The sequence below is a fragment of the Galeopterus variegatus genome, unplaced genomic scaffold, assembly GCF_000696425.1.
Source record: "Galeopterus variegatus unplaced genomic scaffold, G_variegatus-3.0.2 Scaffold513, whole genome shotgun sequence".
Classification (NCBI taxonomy): domain Eukaryota; kingdom Metazoa; phylum Chordata; class Mammalia; order Dermoptera; family Cynocephalidae; genus Galeopterus; species Galeopterus variegatus.
The window spans coordinates 447,876-451,924 of record NW_007726624.1 but is presented as its reverse complement, the minus strand read 5'-3'; the positions used below and the strand labels follow the sequence as shown (position 1 = coordinate 451,924).

The 4,049-nt window shown below is 40.9% G+C and overlaps 1 pseudogene; it reads left to right on the top strand.

The window, feature by feature from the left end:
• The first annotated feature begins 458 nt into the window (after window positions 1–458).
• LOC103588018 lies at window positions 459–1,221 on the top strand (annotated as a pseudogene).
• Window positions 1,222–4,049: the final 2,828 nt, after the last annotated feature.

The window sequence follows — 4,049 nt, the reverse complement described above, 5'->3', positions numbered from 1 at the left end:
CTCTGAAAGTACAGATGCACTCAAGTCCCAGACTCACATCCTCCCCGGTTTCGTCTGAGGGGGTAATTGTGAGCCAGCTTTTTTTTAAACTGTAGGTGGGCAGGACTAAATCCACTCCCTGAGGGAAGCCCCTTCCTTTCTCTGCCCCTCTGAACTACTGTCCAGCTGTCACTCCGCATACCATCATGCAATCGTGTAGGTGCGTATCATGAACTTGAAGGCATTCATGTTTTAAATGTCTTCTTATTCTTATTTTTTTATCTGACCTACCTGGCATGTTCAGTTTTCTTCAAATAAACTTTTAAGACATGGAATGTTAATTCCTTTGACCAGAGGCTCCTAGGTGAGGTGGAGAGAGGTACACTAGGGGTTGGAAAAACCACACTAAGCAAAGAACTTGCATCAGGATCAGGACTGAAATACATTGATGTGGGTGATTTAGCTTGAGAAGTCTGATCATGGATAAGACGCAGTCTGGCAGGACAGCGTCTCCCAAGAGCACGCCGAAGGATACACAGCTGATGGCACAAATCCTGAACGATGTGGGGATTACAGACCATGAGCCAAGAGTTATAAACCAGATGTTGGAGTTGCCTTCCAATATGTGACCACAATTCTAGATGATGCAAAAATTTGTTTAAGCCACGCTAACAAAGCTACTGCTGATGCAGATGATGTGCAATTGGCGATCCAGTGTCGCACACTCCAGTCCTTTACCTCTCCTCCACCAAGGGATTTTTTATTAGATATTGCGAAGCAAAGCAATTAAACCCCTTAGCCATGGATCAAACCATAATCATAGATTACTACCTGATAAATATTGCTTAACAGCTCCAAACTATAGGCTTAAGTCTTTACAAAAAAAGGCATCTACTTCTGCGTGAAGAATAACAGCGCCACAGTGAAGGTTGGTTCAGTTACCGGCAGACCAAGTATGCCACACTAGGCACACCAGCCCCACAAACCGTGTCTGTTTCAGCTAAAGTAGGGACTCCAAACTCCATCATAGTGCAAAGATTTACAGTACAGACGCCTACTTCACCGTCCCCAGCAGTAAAAGCATCAATCTCTGCAACATCAGCAGTCCTGGCTAATCCATCATTAATTGGGTCCAAAAACATTGTCATTACAACTAATATGGTGTCATCACAAAATAATGCCAATGAATCATCAAATGTATTGAAAGGAGATGATGATGATGACGACGGTGATAATTTGTAATCTAGCCTCGATGCTTGTATCATGGTCTTAAATCCATTGTACTGAATTCAAAATACATGTTGGATGTTTTCAAGTTGTGTTTTAGAAATTTTAAAAAGTGTTTAATGAGTAAATACAGTTACCATATTTTTCAATTGAAATGTTGGGTTTTCTTTAACAGGATTAGTAATTGTTTTTCCATCAGCCTTTAAGTATAAAAAAATAAAGTTGTCATTCATTGGGAAAAAAACTTTTTAATTGAAGCATAACAAATACATAAAGTGCACAAATTATATGGGTCCTGCAAGGACATTCACTATGTGTACACATCGGTGTAGCCACTACCCAAAGAAACAGCGTACACACACCCAGAAGCCCTCCTGATGCCTGCGCCTTGTCTTTGCCCCTCAAAGGTGACCCCTACCCTGACTTCTAGCACCATCTTTAACTGTGCCCGTTTTCAGGTTTATATATGTGGAATCACACCTATGAATTCTTTCGTATCTAACCTCTTTTGTTCAATGTTATTTTTGTGAGATTTAGGATGTTGTGTATAGCACTAGTTCATTCATTTTCCTTGCTGGATAGTTCCATTGTATGACTAGATAACCATTTCCTCATCTAATATTAGATTTATTATTGCATTAATAATAAATAAGAATAAATCGCATTCTTGACCACCCTTCCTGTATCCATTCCCTTTGACATGTAATTTTTCAGTGTCTTCCCACTGTAGGTAGGGTGCAATTCCCTGCCATGACTTTAGCTGTGTGACTTGCTTTGGCTAAGAGGACATGGCCAGATATGACGCAATCATTAAAAAAGTGAAGATTGGGCTTGCTAGTGTCTCGTGTCTCCGCCATCACCATGAGACAGTGTGCAGGCTGGTCCCGGGAGCAGGATGAGAGTCTTGTGAAGGAGTGTCTCCCTCAACCATCCAGAGCCCAGCCTAGATCAGCTGCCTGTAGAACCATGAGCTAGAAAAAAAAACATTGCTGTATGCTATGGATATTATCATGGCCATAGTCAATAGACACTGCATCGTATAGTTGGTGGACCTTGGTGTTATTCTCTGTTTCTGGTCATTACAGTAATGTTGATATGAACATTCTTGTACATGTCTTTTGTTGCACACATCTACAGTTTTCTACATTGCTCAGAAATTTAAAAATTAATAAAATGGATTGTCCTTATGATATTTCCTTTATTAATTTTATTATGAAATATATCATATGTCCAAAAAGTAAAAGTAACATCTACATGTCTTTGTTCTCATCCAAGCCTCTGCAGAGATTTATAGTAATTGCAAACAATCATTCATAAGGCAGAAGTGGTTAAGACCTCACTGTTTAACTATGTGTGCAGCTGCTTACTTTCCTGCAAACAGGGGGCTTTGTGAGGCTAGTGAGAATGTGGCCAGGTGGGATCCAAGTTGTGTTTCTCTTTGCCTCTACAAGCTAAACCGATCCCACTTTGAACTTGTTCTCTCCCAGTTGGTGCCCTTGTTAGGGCCATACATCACCAGCATGCTTCCCCCAGATGCCTATTTCAGCTATTCATCATCCAAGCAAGCTGGGCCCTTCCTAACGTATTGCTCTTATCCATCAACAGAGTGAGCTGCGACTCCAGTAATCTATTAGTGTAATACACCACCAGGGTGAGGCATATTGATAGAGCCAAGCTGGTCGATCTGTGAATTGTGGATATCTAGAAGTTCAGGTCAAGAGAGTAATGCAGATTTCAGGTTGGATTGATGTGGCTATGAATGGTATTTTATGATATAAAGTTTACCTCTGATTTAGAAAGTAATTTAATGTGGGTGACAGCTCAGGTTCAGGCTAAGAGAGGTCGACATGGTAGATATCTGTAGCTCTTAGAAGATGTATTTCAGGAATAAATTACTTTTCTTGATACTTTTATTTCATTTTGTGATAAGTCATTGGGGGCAACAGAAAATTGGCCTGGGAGGAAAGTTTTGCACATAAAGCAAAACGGGCTCATTCTGCCGCTGCCAGGTAAATAAATATGAGTGGAGTGTGGCCTCTGGAAGGCTCAGTTGTCATCTGTTCCAGTTGGTCAGAGCTGCATTCTCAGGGTCTTGCTCTTGACCTAATGCTTATGTAACAAAGCAGAGTTGCAATGTATAAATTAACTATTTCTGCAAGTCTTAGGCAATCAGAAATGTAGAGCACAGAAACAAGGGCGTACAAAAAGTGTAGTGACCAGACCCCAGTGGGTGGTTCAAATCGATTAGGACACATTAGGGGACTCACAGTTACCTCTGTAACTCAGGAGAGAAAAGGCTCTGTCCTATACCACGGACATACCTGACAGCCTCTGGCTAGGAGCAGAAAGCAGTTTTTGGAGACTTTCAAGAGATGTCCACAACTTCATTAATTACAAAAACAGTAATATCCAACACATTAAATAATTATCCATTAACTTACTTGATCCTTGAAACAGCCTTATGAGTTAGGAACTATTATTATCTCTGTCTTAAAAATGAGGAAAGTGAAGCACAGAAAGATTAAGTGACTTACCCAATGTCACACGGCTGGTGAATGATGGAGACAGGATGAACCCAGGTACCTGGCTCCAGACGTTCTGCTCTTGACTGCCAAAAGCAGAGTGTTATGCCTCTTTTCCCTGTGTAACAGATATGAAGAAAAGAATTACACGAATACTCAAGCACTATGTATGCATTGAGGCCTGGACGGACTGCACTTCAGTAATTTCCCCATTAGTAGAGGCAAAACTGAATGTGGCAGCCACCTCCAAAGTTAGCCTCTCCCTTTTATTGTAAAGATGGGAGTTTTACAGGAAAATCCAGTTGATTTAACCATTACAAA